At 33.3% G+C, this 23372-nt stretch overlaps 2 protein-coding genes and 1 long non-coding RNA gene across 8 annotated transcripts in view; 1 reads left to right on the forward strand and 2 right to left on the reverse strand.

The window, feature by feature from the left end:
- Window positions 1–3893, reverse strand: part of LOC138320526 (uncharacterized) — a 288019-nt gene extending 284126 nt beyond the window's left edge. Inside the window, exon 1 of one of the 2 annotated variants that reach the window (XR_011208203.1) lies at window positions 2917–3893. The gene's annotated coding sequence lies outside the window, so the exon portion shown is untranslated. The remainder of the gene's footprint in view (window positions 1–2916) is intronic. The other variant, XR_011208202.1, reaches the window with a different exon arrangement.
- Window positions 117–23372, forward strand: part of LOC138320525 (high affinity copper uptake protein 1-like) — a 39109-nt gene continuing 15853 nt past the window's right edge. For 3 of the 5 annotated variants that reach the window (XM_069263540.1, XM_069263543.1, XM_069263544.1), the window contains exon 1: window positions 117–242. The gene's annotated coding sequence lies outside the window, so the exon portion shown is untranslated. Of the gene's footprint in view, window positions 243–10776; window positions 10795–10859; window positions 10882–23372 lie in introns of those variants that run through there. The other 2 variants (XM_069263542.1, XM_069263541.1) reach the window with 2 other exon arrangements.
- On the reverse strand, window positions 8717–12660 carry LOC138320528 (uncharacterized). Its single transcript, XR_011208206.1, has 2 exons — window positions 12557–12660; window positions 8717–10833 (listed from the first exon to the last, which is right to left on the reverse strand). It is a non-coding gene; the product is annotated as an uncharacterized lncRNA (long non-coding RNA).

Below are 23372 nucleotides of genomic sequence, written 5' to 3' on the forward strand. Positions count from 1 at the left end.
GTTAAGAATTATTCGGAGTACAAAAAAGGTATACTTTATCCATCTGTAAAAGAAAATTGAAGATAAAAATGTTTGTTTTACGAAACTATTATGCGACTTCGGAGCATACGTAACTTCTTTTCCAAAGAGTTCAGTGTTTACGTACTAGAGGGTAAATGTCACGATGTGTTAGTTGATGCGTGAAAACCATATGGCAGTGGCAAAAGGGTATTTGAATAAGGAAGTTTAGTTTTGCTGTTAAGGTAAGTTTTACCTTGAACTAAATATCTTATTCTTGCACGTACATTTTACACGTTGTAATGTTGTGTAAATACCACCCGTACTATACAGTACACACTGATTATCAGCTGTTCCGTGTACATTGATCTGTTGAATAAGTTTGACTGTCAAAACATTGGTTATACGTGTTGTCATCACATCCTAGAACTAATCTTTCAGCTCCAACAAGTTCCAAGTCCTGTTTTATACAAAACAACTTCAAAAGTATCAGTTACTAATGATATTACCATATTCATTATCAAAGTACTCAAGGTACTAAAACGTGGAGACTTCAAGAAATGTTTTTGATGAAATTAAGGGGATGTCGATCAAAGATGTTTAAAGGGACAATTCAGTGAGGCTAATTATTACGTAACCACAAAGCAAAATGTGACATAAATGTATTGTTTTACATTCCTTATGAAACATATGACACGAAATAGTGACAAATTCCACAACATTGTTAAAGATGCTCCACTGCCGATAGATCATGGATGATACTCATCATTTGAACAATAATTGGTGTTTAATTGTGTATATATATGTCTGATTAACACAAAAATAGTATAAAATAATTAATTTTGCCTTTGGTGCATGTGCAATCAGTTCCTCATTCCATGTAGGATATAGTGCAACAGAATTTTTTCGGGATGCAATTAATTAATTTTCATATTATTAACTTGGAGTAAAATTAGAAATTCAAACTTTTCAATGGAAACTTTTCATTGAAATTCCAAATCGTTGATCAATATGATTAAGCAGGTACAACATGTACGCTGTACCCATACCTGAGCAAAAGAAGCGCACATTAATCATTTATGCAATACATCAAGGAGTTAATGAAATTATTTTTAGATAAGAACATTGATCTTACAATGTTAATACAAATGTAAGAGCGATTTGAGTAGTTCTAGACAAAAAAATCTTTACTACACAGGCAAGGGTCAGGGATCAGCATACAAGACTATGTAATGGAGATTGAATATTTCACATACATTTCACTACAGTGGGGTTTTCTGACATATCATGGTAAAATCAACTAATCTAATTTCCATTAGAACTGGTTTGTTGCCGGAATATGTGCAAGTTGTAATGTACTCTTAAACTGAAATGTCCCTTTCAAACGAAAATCGAAGAAGCAATATATATATTCTATGCATGGTATTCAATATAGGTACATTAATAGCATAAATCACTCTTTTTCAAGCATATACACAATTATATCTAGTTGAATTGGATCAGATATGTCTATGGTCATGGTCAGCATCGTTGTAGGAGGTAAAATTGTCGAGAAGTTTGATTAATCTTATCATATATTATGTTACTAATCTACCTATGTCACTTGTTGACTGGTAGGACTTATATACAATCCAATGTCTACTGCCCAAGCTATTCTTTATTGAAGCTATCAATGTCAGTTACTTAAACTTTGCATTTTAAGTACATAATGGAAGTAGGCTTTCATTGAAGTAACTCAATATAGGATAAACAAAAATTAGGGATTTGATACCCATATTTATTCATCTTCAATAATATCAGGTATTGTTCGTAAATTTGGTGTCCCTAGGTAGGGCATGCAATATTATGTTCCAGGAACTTTAGGTGAGTTGAACTTTCCTTATTAATTTCGCCCGTATCATTTGGATGTCCCCCTGCATCCTCGTGATCGGTCCCCTCATTAGAGCTACAGTTCCTCTCCTTCCCTAATCTTGTATCAGGTACACACCACAGCGATAAGGTGAAAAAGTCATGTAAAGCCTAATTTCATTGGCAGAGTTAAATCCAACCGACCAATGAGATTTAGCTTTACATAACATTCAAGATAGTGGTAAAATGGCCATCAACCTGACCTGGATAAATATTAACACTGAAAAACGACAAAAGGACCACAAGAGGGGGTTTGAACGAAGTGTCAAACAAGTAAATACCTTTGTTTTCATCTGATAGCAAATAGACATTTTCATTTGCAAAAATGTTTTCAATCGTGTCAGACTAAGGGAAATTCGTCAGTTTTTCAAGTTTCAAGGCTGTTTGTGAAAAAAGTAGACTAGCTCAGTATGACTCTTTGTTATCATATTGAAGTTTGATATCTGAACTTTTAAATACGACCGAAGTTGTTGAGATATCTGGTCTGGATATTTTTTTTCACAGCACTTTGAACTAAATTACTCAATTTTGCATCACAGAGGAGTTCTTACCTTTCTCTATATATTAGTCTAAAGTTGGTCTTTGACTTACCAGCATGCTAAATACCTATGATGTAACATAACTATTTTGACAAATATTAGGGCTGCCGCGATACGGCAGAAGCGTACCACGATATATTGCGATACACAACAACTGTATTGTGATATGTATTGCAATATTTTGACCTTAACATATGTGTTGTCTATTTTGTATATATTCCATAATAAAAACACCCTTTACATTATACAAACATACAGTGCTATGTTATGTAGTTTTACATCGATTTGAACCATGTTGTTGTGTAACAAAAATGTTCAAATGTGTTCTTGTTTTAAAAAAATACGAGTCTGTTTGTGAAAACGCTAGGCTAACTGTTACAGACGATCGTAACCTAATAATGCAATAACTAAACATGATAGTGTCTGCAAATATTTACACTTTTGAACCTAAATGATGAACAAATTTACGTACAATTGTCCTGGCAAAATAAGCTTACGATCGTGATTAAACTTCAAAAGGCTGACCGGCTTGCAGTGTATTTTTGACACGTGTAGGAAATCGAAAATGGCGGCGGACGATGAAGCCTGAAAAAGCTGGCAAAATCCCTGCAGCCATGTATTCACCGGGCCTTAAATGTGTTTAGAGAATTAGATATTCCGGTATTGTTGATTGATGGAGCGAATCAGCTTGATAATATTTCAGAAACTAGCCTAATGTCATATTGTTTATATTCAACGTCATGCAAATGTTTGAATCATTTGAACATTATACACGTTAGTTACAAACATTTGACCGACATCTGAATCGAATGAAAACGAAAGGGATACCCACATGGCTTCATATTATCGGAAAGGAAAACAAATACAACTTGCTGGTTTTGTTTTAATGACAGGATGTTTTAATTATATCAAATTAATGAAAATATGATTCTAAGAAAATATATCGTAAAAAACCGGTACAGGTAAACTGTATCGCGGTACAATATTTTTTGGTGGTGTATTGCAATACCCCAATATACCGGTGAACCGCGGCAGCCCTAACAAATATATGTAAATTTTTGAAGAAAAAAAGAAAGAAAAACTGTTGACTGAGCATGTACATTACTAGGTAATACATATTGTAATGCACTGTCACATTATGTGCCCTTTATACATGCATGTCTACATTATGTATAGTGACCTCCTGTTACATACTTGTATGTCTGAGAGTGGAATAAAATTTGAAATCTGAACAAAGGGCTATTGGCTTATTAGTTGATATAATGCTCCATGCCTATATACCTGATCAACATTTTACATAATTTCTTTATAGTCGCGGCTATACATATATTATTCATGATCACCAGGTTTATATACTCCATATATATCCTGTGAGGATAAATCTTGTCCTTTTTTAATGAGCAACGAGCTACTATCCAATATACATTGTTTTTTTTTTCATTTAAATTTAATTACCATGTTAGACCTTACAATTATAAGTGCCCAGGGTGGTTAACAAATTGAAAAATGAAGGATGCGTAATAGGACCAAATTTAGACTACATTTCACGAAATTATTTAACAGAGTAAGTCATTAATCAATTTACAAAGGAAATCACGTAAAAACCTTAAATAGTTTTTATAATTTTGGTCAGTATTTAAGTCAATATTAAGTTAATTTTTCATTGATGCCACAAAAGGGGGAGGGGGGGGGCTCTTATTGGGTCAGATACGGATTCTATGTTCATATAAATGTGATAAAGGAGATCATATAACTCCCATTAATTTGAAGCTATAACTCATCCTTGGGTTTCTAAGGGTTGCAACAATTTAAGCTATAGTCTTTTGCTCTCTTACTGATTGAGCCAAAGAGAAGTTCTCTTTAGCTGAAAGGTACATTAATATTTTATTGTGGATAGTAAATATATTCACAATATTATAATTACTTTTCAAGCTATGGAGATATGTACTATATATACAGTACTGTTCAAAACCTACTTAGTTTCTGCTTACTCATGGTTAGTTGAGGATCATGATAAATATTACATCATGACATAAGGTCATAATGAAAATAAATATTATACAATATATATACTGAGGATCTGTTGATGATCACCAGTCACTATCTGTAAACTGTTGATATGACGTGTGGCAGGATAATGTGATTTCATATGAGTTTTTACATTAGTTACATTAATATGTGTATAATAATTATAACTTATATGTGGACTTAAAATACTACAAATAAAACCGGGTATTTATGAGGTTAAGTTGTATTATAAAAATCACTTGATGATTTTTCTTCGTTGTATAATCTTCCATACTGTCTAGGATAGGAATAAATTGTATTCATAAACCCTATATAGCATATAGTAAATCTTTTCAAATTGATTAATCTTAAATTAAATACATTGTAGAGCCCGCAGTGGCCGAGTGGTTAAGATGTCCCAACATATTGCCATAAGTCCTCCACCTCTGGGATGCAGGTTCGAATCCCATGTGGGGCAGTTGCCAAGTACTGACCGCTGGTCGGTGTTTTTTCTCCGGATACTCTGGCTTTCTTCCACCAACAAACCTGGCACGTCCTTATATGACTCTCGCTGTTAATAGGACGTTAAAATAATAAAACCAAAACAAAATACATTGTAAATATGTTCTTTTAAAGTCAGATGAACATTTCTTAAGTTGATGCTAAAGTTGAAAGGAGAGGATCGTGATGTTAAATAATCTAATTATTTAAGGAATGTAAAAAGTGAAGTTCATTCCTAGGCTGGGCAGAAGTTGTGTGTGAGATGTGGGAGCTGCGGAAGGCTGACAGATAACGCTGTCTCCACAGCCCCTGAGTAGACGAGATGGCGATGGTCACCTCCTGTTGGCCACCCCACACAGCCTTCTGTCAACACAACACATATACACATGTCTTAATCAGACTCCTATAAAGCTGTTATTGAAAAGGACCCTTTTAACATGTAATCCCATGGGAATGTTTCCAGGCAATATTTAGACTATATAGAGCTAGTGCCTACAATACAGAGTGTACAGACTAGGTGACAGGTAAGCCTTAATTTATAGACTAATGGCTGATTAACAGCTTCTACTTTGTATCATAACAATTCATTCTCATATTCTTATAAAGTTTATCATAGTTAATAAATTAAACCATTTTAAAATAAATGTAGTATTGTTTCAGAGTACAAACTTGCTGTTAAGATGATTTTGATTTGAAAATTTTCATTTTGAAGAAAAAAAAAGCGGAAAGAAAAATGTCTTTGTACATATAGGAAATGTTAAAAAGAAGAACAATTAAGGAAATCAGATTTGTACAGGAAACTCAAGATCAAAAGAGATTTCAATATGTTGATTAGTGATGATAAATGGAAAATACAAGATCAAATAGTTTCTCTTTTTTAAATGCAGGTACATGCATCTGATACACGTATTTGCCTAAGTAAATCATATTCATTATTTCTGTCTACTATTCACCTTGGTAAAACAAGCAGTAGATTTGTATTAGTAGTGGTCCAACTTCTACTGACTTGTTTCTAATAATGAGGGAATTTTTTCATATAACAAGACATTATATAGTTACATGATTTTCCGACAATGGCTTTTCTTAGAATTCTGTGGTGATAAGTCTATATAATGTTAAATTCTGTACTTATCGACACCAAAATAGACGTCAGTATTACTCTAGATAAGGGGACATATGTCAGAAGAACTTAAGTATGATTTTATTTTTTGTACATGACTGTTCCATGTTAAATTGACAACATTTTATCATTCATCTGAATTAACCTATCTAAATATCATGCAGTATATGAGAGATTGTCAAATGTCGAATTAACCTGAGAAGGATTTGTCGACATTTGCCTGTAGGTTAATTACTTCATCAGCATGGTCGACCTACCTAGTTCCAAAAATAATTCACTCTTTCTTGTGCATCCTGAACCTTCACTTGTGGTAACAGACAAAAACAGAATGTTTAAAAAGATCATACACGTATACTGTACATTTAGATTAATCACGATTTTACCTGGGCAGGATTGAGGTTGATGTTCAGGTGTAATGAACTTACTTTGATGAGCTCAATACACAGAAATAGCAACTATCGGGGCTATAGGTAAGCATGAAGGCATTACATCATAGTAACTGCTAAAATTGTGAAGGAATCATATACCGATACAGGTATATATTTTCAATGTACATAATATAATACTACTGTATACAAAGTTGCTTGCATTTGTGGGAATTAAATTTGGATATATTCATGGTTAAGTGAAATAAAATCTCTGTTAATAAAATGAAAAAAAAATAGATTGATAAGTAAGATAACATGTATAGCTGATTACTGTTAGAATTTAGAAGTTAGTAAATGTGCACACATTTCTTCCTACAAAGTGTTATCAAAAAGGAAACGGCAAAATTTTCTCATACAACTATACAATAATTAGATTAATGCTAATAATCTTGACTGTCTAAACCTGACATATAATGTTTATAATTTCAAGAACTTCAATTACTTGATGTTAACAACATGCATTCACAGAACCCCCGTCAATTTGATGATCAATAACGCCTTTGCCATTGTGGAGTATATACCAAGTGGTTTCTTCATGTTGTGATTTATTTAAGTCTGAGGTACAGTTTTTATCCGAGATGAAACCTATGAAATATTTATGTGCTTCACAGAAAGCTTTGATTATTGTTGGAGTTAACGGTGTGATTTTTCACAATGTTATATATATAAGTCTGGTCATTTGGGGCCATTTGGTTGAGTTAATCAGACTTGTTTGCCTTTGTTTTACTTGTCGCTTCCTTTCCGTAGCTCCTGTTTGTGTCTGTTACAACCTTACATTTCATCATTTGTAATGTAACCACTGTTTTTCCTAGGTGAGGTTTGGCTGGTAGTTTCCTTTAGAACCTGCGTCATTTTTGCAGTGTTAAGGATTTTATGAAGGTGCACCTCCTGTTTTCTTAAAACTTTGGGGCTGTTTGCTAAGTTACATATCTTTATATCTACCCAGACTAGAGCATTATATAGTTGTTTGGTTTGGGATTCCAGTACCTGTAGGAATAGAGGTTCTTTACACATTGGCAATGCTGTATATGATTGTTTTAGGTGTTATGCATTATGTTTAAACTTGATGTCCATCAATAGGTTTTAAGTTGTTATCCGATGTGTTTTCAGTTGTTATCCATTGTACTTTTAGATTTATGTATTGACCCATACCAAAATAAAGTACAAAAAAGTATACTTTTTTTGTACTTTTTTTTCGGTATGGGAAATGCTACCTTATATTACTGCCATATAATAATTTTTGCTGTACACAATCTCATTTGATGTGCTTGATTCATGTTCAGAATAATTTAAGTTTCATGTCCATTGATAATACAAGGAGTTGGTACTGTCACTTTCTGTTTACATGCATGTATCTATACATTCAAAGTCATGGTTAACAGTACTATAGTGAGGTATGAATGTATACAGGTAGTGTAGCTATATCAATTAGAACAATTTCTATAATTGTATATTACAAGTCATACATTCAATCTGCTAAATAAATACAGGTTCTAGGACTGTTTACCAAGTTATATATACCAATAGTTTATTGAGAACTTCTACCTTGTTATCATGGCCTAGCTATCAGGGATCTGGACAAATTGAACACATATTTATATGTATGTTATTAGACCTATACTGGCTTGTGACCTGAGGCCTTTTTCATCATGCTTTCATATATTAATTACATCAAGTGGTACATGTTACGGGTCAAATTGTGGGTCAACTTTACAACATTTAGTTACAACTGTATATATGTATGATGGTCAGTCTCACATGGTCAATCTTAATTGTGGTCAATATTTCACATGAAAGTGCAGTTAATCTATAGCCAATGATAGTGATCGAGTAATCCTGGTTCATTGAAGTATGAGGACAGTCTATGTATATGGATGAGTGACCTTTACTGGTATATAGGTTCTGTAGTACTAGACGAATCAAAGCCATGGTAGGGTTATATTAATTGCCTACAGCTCTATTTTTAAACTGGTGGCAAGTTTCTAGGTTACTTAATATTATCAGAGCATGTCCAGATTGTAAAACTTTGTATTGACCATCAAAGTTCTCTGTGTCTAGCTAAAGGCAGTTGTGTACAGACAGGCCGGTGTATATCTCAAGGAGTAGATGGTATCTTGTACTGTTGGTCTGCATTGTAAGTGTAATTGGTTCTTATGTTAATACAATTAATTGGAGTGGAAATACTTTCTTTGAGTAACAGAGACTGAGGTATTACAGAAATTTCTCCTTCAGGCCATTTTTATTCTGTTCTACAAAACTGACAGTTAAATAATTATATTTACGTCTACATGGTATAGGTATTTATCAACAAGCATAATCAAAGATGAATCGTGCAGATACCTTTATGCTTTTGAATCAAATCTTTGATTATAAACACAGAAGTACCAGTTGAATGCATTTCTATGCACTGTTACATTACAGGTATGTGCCATCAGTCTTGTCTCCAGTGTTAAAGGTATTCTGCCTCTCCCTCTGTTTCAGCTTTAATTTGTACCTATTGCATTTTGGATGGATTATCTTTCATTCTGGGGTTTATAGGGATCACAACATTCTAACACCTGGCCCTCCACCTCTGGGTTGAAAGTAAGAAATTAACCCAACTTTGGAATTATAAGTTTATTACCATGTAATATTAATTAATAAATTAATCTTTGGCCCTTAATATTAATTATATATATATAATGTTACTGACCACAGTTGACCATATCTACTTCTATATATATAGGCAGTTCCTTCATCACCAAGACAGAAATGCATAGCACTTGTTGTCAAAAGAATGTGAAACAAAATAAACCTTTGGACAATTTTGATTAGACTATATAGTATACATTAGAAATAACTTAATCATATAAAATTATCTTCTACATTAGTCTTTGTTATATTTTGAGTGTTAGGTTTGATATCCTATTATAACATGCAGTGTCATTTAAAGACATGCCAGATTAGAAGGTAAAAAGCTGATTGAATTACTGAGACAAAATGCTCTCCTTTGTACCTACAACGGCACCTTAACAGATTTCAGAGGTGGTTTTGGTTTGTGGTAATATGTTGAGACATCTGAACCATTTGACCAATGGCCGCTATTACATTTAGAACTAATATGATCTGCTGTTCATATCCTGTACAACTGCCTGTCCCATAGATCCTTCTAATGATTAGTGGTGTCATTTGTGATTGGGATGGGCACCACTATCCTTCAGGAATTGTTGGATGTAAACTTGTCGGGGAGCAGCCACTTATTTACTATATATCACATGATTAAAGATTGTGTGTTGACATCTTTTTCCTGGCGTTTTCCGATACGGTTCACAAATGGTCTACTTTATCAGTGTGAGGGCGGGCAGCTGGCTACTGTTTGGTCATTGTTAACCATCACATATCAATGATGATCGGAAGACATGTTTTGTCTGTTGAGTTTCAGAAGAATGTCTTTAAATCCTGAGATTAATCAGACTAATAAAAGTTTATCAGTTTGATAAAAAATAATCCAGTTTAATAAAATTTAATGGAAATTGAAATTATCAAGTTAAAAACAATTTAGAAATCTGTTAATCAAAATATTTCCATGACAGCCTTCAATATTTATAAAGGATTTTATCTTTAATTTTGTAGTTGAGGTTTTCGTGAATAATAATAATCTTGTTTTCTGTATCTTCCTGCAGACAAGTTTGCATTGCTGTAGCATATATGCATAAAGTCAGTTATTTCAGCAGGTCAAAAAATTTGGCAATTTTGACTAAAACAGAAGATTAAAATTTAACAAGCCAAAATTTCTCTATCAAGCTAAATGTAAACAAGATTCATGACCTAAGTCTCTTTTAGTTTTGTTGTGGTTATTGAATATCTCTGTCAAAACATTATCTTATGAAGTCAAGAAACTATCATTTGTATGAAAAGTGCTATCTTTACAAATATGCTATATTATCATTAATGCAATACAATGTATTTTGGACATACAGTTGTCCTGACTGTATTTTACTATTACACTGTACTGACTTTCTAAGCCAAGCACACTGTTGGAAATGTAGACTTGGAGGTGAAATGTCATGTTGTTGATTAATATACATCCCAGTGTGATTCCACATGTTTGCCATTGATATGACGTCCAATGGTTTCCGTTGAAGTGACGTTATTGATACACAAACAGGTATATATTTATCGTTGTGACACAATTGCAAGCTCTAGTAATCTTGGTGATGGAGGTGTGTAGTTAGATAACAGGTATATACGAGTCTGATACCCCAGCTACTCCTGATACAGTAGGAATTACCTGGGCTGAGAAAATAGTCTGCAAGTAAGTAGGCAGGAATTACTTTTGCTGAGTTCATATAGCCTGCAATAAGAAGGCAGGAGTTATCTTAGCTGGGCACATAGCCTGCAAGTAAGTACAATTTTCTGTAATAGACAAAATTTTAAAGATGGGGTAGTATTTCATGTGTTTTATCAACCATCAGGGGATGTGTTTTGAATGCAAAAAGGTGTAGCTTAGTTATTTATCTGGGTATATATATAAAGAACAGCATTTCAATAATATTAACAAACAACTTATTGTGCATTTAGATTTATTTTTCAAAAAGTGCAACCTAATTCACTGATTCCTTAATAAGGTTAGGTCGGCTATGCTGCATACCTTAGAATCTTATATTCATAATTGCCGGATGATATCTTCTAGAATTTGAAGTCTATATTGTTACTAATTAATGAATGTTTGTCCATATCTTTAATGATTTCTACAACATATTTCATAAAATATTTTTGGTTTCAATCGATGTCTTAAGAAAAATGCAATGGCTAGGTCAAATGTTCTGACCAGTTATGGCATTTTGTAACCTATCATTACCGTATTTTTGCGAGCTTTGCTTTTTCTGAGACTGACAATGAGAGAGATACCGATTTGTCTAGTATTATAAGTTTGAGGTTAACATGCCTAGGTGATTTTGTACCTGATTTATTTTTCTGTAGATCATCTAATTAGAGCATAACTATAAACAGGATCTACTGGCCATGGAGGTTAGTGCATGTACTCAGACGCGAGCTGGTTTCTAACGGAATCATGTGTGATAAAGGAATTAACATGATTTTAAACGATATCTAAATCATTGACATAATTATATACAACTTATACTCTAGGAAAATGTGAACATGCCTTCATTGGTGTTTATGTAGACTGACTATAACCTTGTAAAGCCATCACTATTTTAATTCAGTATATCTTATAATACATGAATTGATATCAGAAAAAAAAGTAGAATTCTATTAAACATGTTATTTCCAGCCCCTTGTGAGAATTAGACTCTTATATAGTGTAATAATCTATCTCAGACTGGTATTTCAATAAAATCTCTTAAAGTCTGTGTACTTCGACATTTAAAACCAGTTAAAGATCACAAAACCCAATTAAGAACTTTGGCATTACCTGTGCGATTACTCACAAGATCAGTAAAACATTTTATATTAAAAGTTTAAGGATTTTATTTTCTACTTGTTATTTAAAACATCTTTGCCATTATCGTCTGTCGATCTGTCTGTTGAAGGTACATTTGTTCATGGTCTATTTCCTATTTGTGGTATGTAAAATATTTTCACAAAAAAAGTGTCACGATTCTTTAATAAGTAACCTCTTCAGACAGTAACTATATATGATATTGTACAAATAATACTTTTAGGAGTACATATATGTCCTGAATAATATACTGCGCCATACTTACAGTTGTTTGTAACTAACAAGGTCATTGAACTTCGTCACAAGTTATAGACATATATTATTATAAGTGCCTTTGTCACAAATCATAGCTATATAAATGCCTATAAGTGTTTAAAATCACTGGTTTATTAGTATCATATTGAATTTCCAGCCTACACATCTGGTATATGGTTTTAGGTATGATTTATGATTTCTATTTTATTCTTATTTTCAAAAGATTTTAAGATTATATCATACATATGTACCGGTATATCATGTATACATTTTGTGTTTGATCATACGGGAAGTCATTACTTGATTTTATCTATAGGGAAATTTAAATGTGAAGAAGACCTAAACATAAATTAATTACCTGTGTGAATGGGTCAGGTGAACCAGGACATCTGGAGAGATACAAACCTTTAGGATAGGTATATCAAATTGGTCTATATATTGGACATGGTGGGTGGTTATTGCATCACACAGTTTCATGTGACTATGGTTCATCAAAGTTTTTATACGACAGTGTATGTGTCTATGTGTAAGAGTAAACATATAACAGTTGTATAAGATTGTTTATCTAGAAATAAAGGCTCCTCTGTATAATATGAAATAATGGTGGTTTATATAATGGTTTTCAAATAATATTGTGGATAGAAATTCATTGTTAGCCGATAGAACAATGATGTATAAAACATTATATTTGAGGTTGCTAATAATAGTAAAAATCTAAACAACAAAAAATTCATGTTATACAGTTTTAGTTTTAAATGAAAGATTTTTATCAAATGTTAAAAAGATCACGGTAATTTTGGATTAATTTTTATGTTGTGTTAGTTATATATTATGATAAGAAAAGGTCTTCAAATTGATATAAATTGTAGCTTTTAATTGCTATTGAGATTAATTTGGTCAATTACATATCAATTTCATCAACATTTTGAAGGAGTGTATAAATGTAGTATAGTGACCATTGCTGCATGATCATCCAGCTATCTTGTAAACAGCTACATAACTAACGACCACTTTAACCGGTATGATGATCATCCAGCTATCTTGTAAACAGCTACATAACTAACGACCACTTTAACCGGTATGATGATCATCCAGCTATCTTGTAAACAGCTACATAACTAACGACCACTTTAACCGGTATGATGATCATCCAGCTATCTTGTAAACAGCTACATAACTAACGACCACTTTAACTGGTATGATGATCATCCAGCTATCTTGTAAACAGCTACATAACTAACGACCACTTTAACCGGTATGATGATCATCCAGCTATCTTGGAAACAGCTACATAACTAGCAACCACTTTAACCGGTATGATGATCATCCAGCTATCTTGTAAACAGCTACATAACTAACAACCACTTTAACCGGTATGATGATCATCCAGCTATCTTGTAAACAGCTACATAACTAACGACCACTTTAACCGGTATGATGATCATCCAGCTATCTTGTAAACAGCTACATAACTAACGACCACTTTAACCGGTATGATGATCATCCAGCTATCTTGTAAACAGCTACATAACTAACGACCACTTTAACCTGTATGATGATCATCCAGCTATCTTGGAAACAGCTACATAACTAGCAACCATTTAATCGGTATGATGATCATCCAGCTATCTTGTAAACAGCTATATAACTATCAACCACTTTAACCGCTATCTTGTAAACACTACATAACTAACACACTTTATGATGATCATCCAGCTATCTTGTAAACAGCTACATAACTAACAACTACTTTAACCGTATGATGATCATCCAGCTATCTTGTAAACAGCTACATAACTCAACCAACTATCACATCTGTAAACAAAACACTTTGTATGATGATCATCCAGCTATCTTGTAAACAGCTACATAACTAACAACTACTTTAACCTGTATGATGATCATCCAGCTATCTTGGAAACAGCTACATAACTAGCAACCATTTAATCGGTATGATGATCATCCAGCTATCTTGTAAACAGCTATATAACTATCAACCACTTTAACCGGTATGATGATCATCCAGCTATCTTGTAAACAGCTACATAACTAACGACCACTTTAACCGGTATGATGATCATCCAGCTATCTTGTAAACAGCTACATAACTAACGACCACTTTAACCGGTATGATGATCATCCAGCTATCTTGTAAACAGCTACATAACTAACGACCACTTTAACCGGTATGATGATCATCCAGCTATCTTGTAAACAGCTACATAACTAACGACCACTTTAACCGGTATGATGATCATCCAGCTATCTTGTAAACAGCTACATAACTAACGACCACTTTAACCGGTATGATGATCGTCCAGCTATCTTGTAAACAGCTACATAACTAACGACCACTTTAACCTGTATGATGTACATGTACATATATGTATGTATATTCAAATGTAGTAGGACTCCTAAAATTAGTTGTAATGTGGTTTATGAATATTATTGTCCATATAAGGTATATCTTTTATATGATAAAGTAGTTTCAACTCTAACCTTTCAACTCTTTTTCAACTCTAACCTTTCAACTCTTTACCCTTTGAATGGTGTTAACGGTACTTGAGTGTGACTTAGGGTCATACGTACTATAGGAAATTTAAAACAACAGTATGACTCGTGTCCAGTATCTGGGTGATCTGTTATATCCATTTGCCATATATAGTCTGATATATACCCTTGACAGATACCACAATCACGTTTCCTCAAGAGCAATGTCAAAATGATACAGTGATGGTTAATTATTGCTGTTAATACCCGTGACAGATACCACATTCACGTTTCCTCAAGAACAATATCAAAATGATACAGTGATGGTTAATTATTGATGTTAATACCCGTGACAGATACCACATTCACGTTTCCTCAAGAACAATATCAAAATGATACAGTGATGGTTAATTATTGATGTTAATACCCGTGACAGATACCACATTTACGTTTCCTCAAGAACAATATCAAAATGATACAGTGATGGTTAATTATTGCTGTATACCCGTGACAGATACCACATTCACGTTTCCTCAAGACAGTATCAAAATGATACAGTGATGGTTAATTATTGATGTTAATACCCGTGACAGATACCACATTCACGTTTCCTCAAGAACAATGTCAAAATGATACAGTGATGGTTAATTATTGATGTTAATACCCGTGACAGATACCACATTCACGTTTCCTCAAGAACAATGTCAAAATGATACAGTGATGGTTAATTATTGGTGTAAATACCCGTGACAGATACCACATTCACGTTTCCTCAAGAACAATATCAAAATGATACAGTGATGGTTAATTATTGATGTTAATACCCGTGACAGATACCATATTTACGTTTCCTCAAGAACAGTATCAAAATGATTCAGTGATGGTTAATTATTGATGTTAATACCCGTGACAGATACCACATTTACGTTTCCTCAAGAACAATATCAAAATGATACAGTGATGGTTAATTATTGATGTTAATACCCGTGACAGATACCACATTCACGTTTCCTCAAGAACAATGTCAAAATGATACAGTGATGGTTAATTATTGATGTTAATACCCGTGACAGATACCACATTTACGTTTCCTCAAGAACAATATCAAAATGATACAGTGATGGTTAATTATTGGTGTAAATACCCGTGACAGATACCACATTCACGTTTCCTCAAGAACAATATCAAAATGATTACAGTGATGGTTAATTATTGATGTTAATACCCGTGACAGATACCACATTTACGTTTCCTCAAGAACAATATCAAAATGATACAGTGATGGTTAATTATTGGTGTAAATACCCGTGACAGATACCACATTCACGTTTCCTCAAGAACAATGTCAAAATGATACAGTGATGGTTAATTATTGATGTTAATACCCGTGACAGATACCACATTCACGTTTCCTCAAGAACAATATCAAAATGATACAGTGATGGTTAATTATTGATGTAAATACCCGTGACAGATACCACAATCACGTTTCCTCAAGAACAATATCAAAATGATACAGTGATGGTTAATTATTGATGTTAATACCCGTGACAGATACCACATTCACGTTTCCTCAAGAACAATATCAAAATGATACAGTGATGGTTAATTATTGATGTTAATACCCGTGACAGATACCACATTTACGTTTCCTCAAGAACAATATCAAAATGATACAGTGATGGTTAATTATTGATGTTAATACCCGTGACAGATACCACATTTACGTTTCCTCAAGAACAATATCAAAATGATACAGTGATGGTTAATTATTGGTGTAAATACCCGTGACAGATACCACATTTACGTTTCCTCAAGAACAATGTCAAAATGATACAATGATGTTAATTATTGATGTTAATACCCGTGACAGATACCACATTCACGTTTCCTCAAGAACAGTATCAAAATGATTCAGTGATGGTTAATTATTGATGTTAATACCCGTGACAGATACCATATTTACGTTTCCTCAAGAACTGTCTGAACAATATCAAAATGATACAGTGATGGTTAATTATTGATGTTAATACCCGTGACAGATACCACATTTACGTTTCCTCAAGAACAATGTCAAAATGATACAGTGATGGTTAATTATTGATGTTAATACCTGTGACAGATACCACATTCACGTTTCCTCAAGAACAGTATCAAAATGATACAGTGATGATTAATTATTGATGTAAATACCCGTGACAGATACCACATTCACGTTTCCTCTCAAAGAACAATGTCAAAATGATACAGTGATGGTTAATTATTGATGTTAATACCCGTGACAGATACCACATTCACGTTTCCTCAAGAACAATGTCAAAATGATACAGTGATGGTTAATTATTGATGTTAATACCCGTGACAGATACCACATTCACGTTTCCTCAAGAACAGTATCAAAATGATACAGTGATGGTTAATTATTGATGTTAATACCCGTGACAGATACCACATTCACGTTTCCTCAAGAACAATATCAAAATGATACAGTGATGGTTAATTATTGATGTTAATACCCGTGACAGATACCACATTCACGTTTCCTCAAGAACAATATCAAAATGATACAGTGATGGTTAATTATTGATGTTAATACCCGTGACAGATACCACATTTACGTTTCCTCAAGAACAGTATCAAAATGATACAGTGATGGTTAATTATTGATGTTAATACCCGTGACAGCTACCATATTTACGTTTCCTCAAGAACAGTATCAAAATGATACAGTGATGGTTAATTATTGATGTTAATACCCGTGACAGATACCATATTTACGTTTCCTCAAGAACAATATCAAAATGATACAGTAATGGTTAATTATTGCTGTATACCCGTGACAGATACCACATTCACGTTTCCTCAAGAACAATATCAAAATGATACAGTAATGGTTAATTATTGCTGTATACCCGTGACAGATACCACATTCACGTTTCCTCAAGAACAATATCAAAATGATTCAGTGATGGTTAATTATTGATGTAAATACCCGTGACAGATACCACATTCACGTTTCCTCAAGAACAATATCAAAATGATACAGTGATGGTTAATTATTGGTGTAAATACCCGTGACAGATACCACATTCACGTTTCCTCAAGAACAATGTCAAAATGATACAGTGATGGTTAATTATTGATGTTAATACCCGTGACAGATACCATATTTACGTTTCCTCAAGAACAATATCAAAATGATACAGTGATGGTTAATTATTGATGTAAATACCCGTGACAGATACCACATTCACGTTTCCTCAAGAACAATATCAAAATGATTCAGTGATGGTTAATTATTGATGTTAATACCCGTGACAGATACCACATTTACGTTTCCTCAAGAACAATATCAAAATGATACAGTGATGGTTAATTATTGATGTTAATACCCGTGACAGATACCATATTTACGTTTCCTCAAGAACAGTATCAAAATGATACAGTGATGGTTAATTATTGATGTTAATACCCGTGACAGATACCATATTTACGTTTCCTCAAGAACAATATCAAAATGATACAGTGATGGTTAATTATTGATGTTAATACCCGTGACAGATACCACATTCACGTTTCCTCAAGAACAATATCAAAATGATACAGTGATGGTTAATTATTGATGTTAATACCCGTGACAGATACCACAATCACGTTTCCTCAAGAACAATATCAAAATGATACAGTGATGGTTAATTATTGGTGTAAATACCTGTGACAGATACCACATTCACGTTTCCTCAAGAACAATGTCAAAATGATTCAGTGATGGTTAATTATTGATGTTAATACCCGTGACAGATACCACATTCATGTTTCCTCAAGAACAATGTCAAAATGATACAGTGATGGTTAATTATTGGTGTAAATACCTGTGACAGATACCACATTCACGTTTCCTCAAGAACAATATCAAAATGATACAGTGATGGTTAATTATTGCTGTATACCCGTGACAGATACCACATTTACGTTTCCTCAAGAACAATATCAAAATGATACAGTGATGGTTAATTATTGATGTTAATACCCGTGACAGATACCACATTTACGTTTCCTCAAGAACAATATCAAAATGATACAGTGATGGTTAATTATTGATGTTAATACCCGTGACAGATACCATATTTACGTTTCCTCAAGAACAATGTCAAAATGATTCAGTGATGGTTAATTATTGGTGTAAATACCTGTGACAGATACCACATTCACGTTTCCTCAAGAACAATGTCAAAATGATACAGTGATGGTTAATTATTGGTGTAAATACCCGTGACAGATACCACATTCACGTTTCCTCAAGAACAATGTCAAAATGATACAGTGATGGTTAATTATTGATGTTAATACCCGTGACAGATACCACATTCACGTTTCCTCAAGAACAATGTCAAAATGATACAGTGATGGTTAATTATTGGTGTAAATACCTGTGACAGATACCACATTTACGTTTCCTCAAGAACAATGTCAAAATGATACAGTGATGGTTAATTATTGATGTTAATACCCGTGACAGATACCACATTCACGTTTCCTCAAGAACAATGTCAAAATGATACAGTGATGGTTAATTATTGGTGTAAATACCTGTGACAGATACCACATTTACGTTTCCTCAAGAACAATGTCAAAATGATACAGTGATGGTTAATTATTGATGTTAATACCCGTGACAGATACCACATTCACGTTTCCTCAAGAACAATATCAAAATGATACAGTGATGGTTAATTATTGATGTTAATACCCGTGACAGATACCACATTTACGTTTCCTCAAGAACAATATCAAAATGATACAGTGATGTTAATTATTGATGTTAATACCCGTGACAGATACCACATTCACGTTTCCTCAAGAACAATGTCAAAATGATACAGTGATGGTTAATTATTGGTGTAAATACCTGTGACAGATACCACATTTACGTTTCCTCAAGAACAATGTCAAAATGATTCAGTGATGGTTAATTATTGCTGTATACCCGTGACAGATACCACATTTACGTTTCCTCAAGAACAATATCAAAATGATACAGTGATGGTTAATTATTGCTGTATACCCGTGACAGATACCATATTTACGTTTCCTCAAGAACAATATCAAAATGATTCAGTGATGGTTAATTATTGATGTTAATACCTGTGACAGATACCACATTTACGTTTCCTCAAGAACAATGTCAAAATGATACAGTGATGGTTAATTATTGGTGTAAATACCCGTGACAGATACCATATTTACGTTTCCTCAAGAACAGTATCAAAATGATTCAGTGATGGTTAATTATTGATGTTAATACCCGTGACAGATACCACATTCACGTTTCCTCAAGAACAATGTCAAAATGATACAGTGATGGTTAATTATTGATGTTAATACCCGTGACAGATACCACATTTACGTTTCCTCAAGAACAATATCAAAATGATTCAGTGATGGTTAATTATTGATGTTAATACCCGTGACAGATACCACATTCACGTTTCCTCAAGAACAATGTCAAAATGATACAGTAATGGTTAATTATTGATGTTAATACCCGTGACAGATACCACAATCACGTTTCCTCAAGAACAGTATCAAAATGATTCAGTGATGGTTAATTATTGATGTAAATACCCGTGACAGATACCACATTCACGTTTCCTCAAGAACAATATCAAAATGATACAGTGATGGTTAATTAATGATGTTAATACCCGTGACAGATACCACATTCACGTTTCCTCAAGAACAATATCAAAATGATACAGTGATGGTTAATTATTGATGTTAATACCCGTGACAGATACCATATTTACGTTTCCTCAAGAACAATGTCAAAATGATACAGTGATGGTTAATTATTGATGTTAATACCCGTGACAGATACCACATTCACGTTTCCTCAAGAACAGTATCAAAATGATACAGTGATGGTTAATTATTGGTGTAAATACCCGTGACAGATACCACATTCACGTTTCCTCAAGAACAATGTCAAAATGATACAGTGATGGTTAATTATTGATGTTAATACCCGTGACAGATACCACATTCACGTTTCCTCAAGAACAATGTCAAAATGATACAGTGATGGTTAATTATTGATGTTAATACCCGTGACAGATACCACATTCACGTTTCCTCAAGAACAATATCAAAATGATACAGTGATGGTTAATTATTGGTGTAAATACCCGTGACAGATACCACATTTACGTTTCCTCAAGAACAATATCAAAATGATACAGTGATGGTTAATTATTGATGTTAATACCCGTGACAGATACCACATTCACGTTTCCTCAAGAACAATATCAAAATGATACAGTGATGGTTAATTATTGATGTTAATACCCGTGACAGATACCACATTTACGTTTCCTCAAGAACAATATCAAAATGATACAGTGATGGTTAATTATTGATGTTAATACCCGTGACAGATACCACATTTACGTTTCCTCAAGAACAATATCAAAATGATACAGTGATGGTTAATTATTGATGTTAATACCCGTGACAGATACCATATTTACGTTTCCTCAAGAACAATATCAAAATGATACAGTGATGGTTAATTATTGGTGTAAATACCCGTGACAGATACCACATTCACGTTTCCTCAAGAACAATATCAAAATGATACAGTGATGGTTAATTATTGATGTTAATACCCGTGACAGATACCACAATCACTTTTCCTCAAGAACAATATCAAAATGATACAGTGATGGTTAATTATTGATGTTAATACCCGTGACAGATACCACATTCAGGTTGTAAAGAGTAGATTGGTTCAAAACAAACTGGTTTGTATTATATAGTTTTTTTTATTAGTTTTTCAGTTGGTTATTCAAACTAAATAGATTTTAAAAAAATCATTTGGCATTTGTTTCATGAAAAGGAATATTATTCAACATAATTTGTAATGATATATATGTTTCTAAAATAGAATAACTCTTGATGATTAAACAAACTTTTCATGCGACTCTGTCAATTGAAAATGAAGTAATAATTAAGGTTAGTTAGTTCACATATTTACTCACAACTATAAACCAACTCTCTTTCACAGGTACTGGATTTCGTAATAATTGCTTTGAAACATAAAAGATTCAGTTTTGCAGATGTAATGTTAGGTGGAATTGCCTTTTCAATGTATTAGTTCGCAGAGATCAATTTTGATTTCAATCGTCAAATTTGTGAAAATAAATTGCATGCGGAAGAATGTTGGTTTACGGTAATACATTTGTCAATATTATAATTTAACTTGGTATTGATTTGGTAGGGTAAAGTGATTGTAAGTCAGACACCTAGGTGTTCAGAACAGCATTAGGTCTAGATATGAAGACCACTATTAAACTAATGGGTACCGTCTGAGAGAGCACACTTTCTGCATTATATTTCCATTTCGATTCTCTCGTTTATTACCTTAGGATACAATACAGAGCAATAGTTGGCACGAGACGTGGCTTTACTTCTTGGCGATCGGTCATTGGGGATTTTAAAATGTTTTCATCTTGCATGTAATGTATCTCCGGAAAAACAATAAGCAAAGTTTTTATAACAAATGAGCGTGACAATAGTTGCAGACATTGCATAGACTGAATTTCTGCATTGGTTTTACACAAATCTTACAGTTAAACTTCAGCTTTAAGTTTATACGGTAATAATCAGAAGAAATGACTTCTCATATCAGTTTGAAGTCACAAAACTTGACCCGCTCTCACTATGAAATGTGCCGCTTTTATTACTCACGATCAGACTTAGCAAAGTATGTATATGAGAAAGTTATCAAAGGGAGACAACTCTACAAAGTCAATACTTCGGTTAGTTTGTAGACAACATTTTTTGTAACGTGGTAACTGGAATTAGGACGGTAAGACATGTTAAAAATGTCCGACTCTAGATCGTGTCTAACTTTATATCACTCTATACCCTATTATTAAAATCATATATTACATATAATTAAACTGATCTCATCAATAAACAGTTCTGTTAGAAATCTGATCTAAAAGGAGTTTGTGATGAGATACTACATTAACCTCCAAGTTATCCTGACTGTCTAGTCTACTATGTACATAGTGGTGCAGAAACAGCTGCTGTCTTGGTAGCAGAATTTAAAAACTAGTCCATCACTTGGCATGGCCCAAATGTGTCGAGGCAATACATTAATGCATTGAAGAAACTTTTAAAAACCTCAAATTCTTAATCCCATTATCCTACAGGCAAACAGGGCGTTAGTAAGGATACTTGTGTTGTATGTGGTGGAAGTTATACCTGAATTTACCTACAGTGGAGTTATATAACAGATCTTGTATGTCTGATATCAGGATAACCTAGCTTACTAAAGGAGCTCGAGGGCAATGTTGTTAATGGTGCACTTGGTCTTAAAATATCTGGACTAACCTAAACCTTCTACATGTATTTGGGGATAAATTGGCAGATTTGGGCGATATATAAATTTCATTTTCTTTACCTGTATCACGTTACATATGTTAAATTTGACAAACGTACAGCCAGAGACCTATGTATGTATCAATCTGTTCTCTGATCAAGGAGGTAGCTTAACATCAATTGAGTCACGTTGTCGTCCTTAAAACTCGTTCGACTGACAAACATCTGTGGGAGTGGAAATTACCAAGAATTTAGACATATACTGGTTGATAGAGAAAGCTTTAGAAGCAGTATTACAT

This window comes from Argopecten irradians, chromosome 4 (assembly GCF_041381155.1).
Source record: "Argopecten irradians isolate NY chromosome 4, Ai_NY, whole genome shotgun sequence".
Lineage (NCBI taxonomy): Eukaryota > Metazoa > Mollusca > Bivalvia > Pectinida > Pectinidae > Argopecten > Argopecten irradians.